General features: G+C 53.1%; 1 pseudogene; it reads left to right on the top strand.

Annotated features, from left to right (window-relative positions):
- Positions 1 to 520, top strand: part of LOC105536953 — a 46,078-nt pseudogene that overhangs the window by 45,205 nt on the left and 353 nt on the right.

Genomic DNA, 520 nt, shown 5'->3' with positions numbered 1-520 from the left:
CTTTGTCACCCAGGTGGAGTGTAGTGGCGTGATCCTGTCTCTTATACACATCTAGATGTGTAAACTTGCATTCCTCTAGGAGGAAAGGGATCAATGACCCTCACACCTTCCTCTACAAGGCTCAGGATGAAGGATGTGATGGGCTGGACCTGTCCAAGGCCCATGGCAGGGGAGGCCTGGAGGCCTTGAAGTTCGGTGACTGAGAGCAGAGTAAGATGGAATCCATGATTTACTCGTGGGGCCACGTGGGAAGGAGCCAGCATGGAGGCCCAGGGCCGGGAGGTGTTGGTGCTGGAGCCAGTTTGGAGCCAAGCCTCAGGAAGCTGGCTGCCCTCTGTGAAGCTGCTGGGTGGGAGAGCCATGGAGTTGGCAGCCGAGGGCTGTCATGTCTGAGCCTGAAGACTATTGTAGCTGAAGCATCATTCAGTGGACATGACTTCCCTCAAATAGCGATCCCCTTAAACGCTTTGCTCTTATCTGTCGTATAGAATCTGTTTGTTCTATCTGGTTTTGTGTTCGT

The sequence above is a fragment of the Mandrillus leucophaeus genome, unplaced genomic scaffold, assembly GCF_000951045.1.
Source record: "Mandrillus leucophaeus isolate KB7577 unplaced genomic scaffold, Mleu.le_1.0 Scaffold166, whole genome shotgun sequence".
Lineage (NCBI taxonomy): Eukaryota > Metazoa > Chordata > Mammalia > Primates > Cercopithecidae > Mandrillus > Mandrillus leucophaeus.
This window is presented reverse-complemented; position numbering and strand designations above follow the sequence as displayed.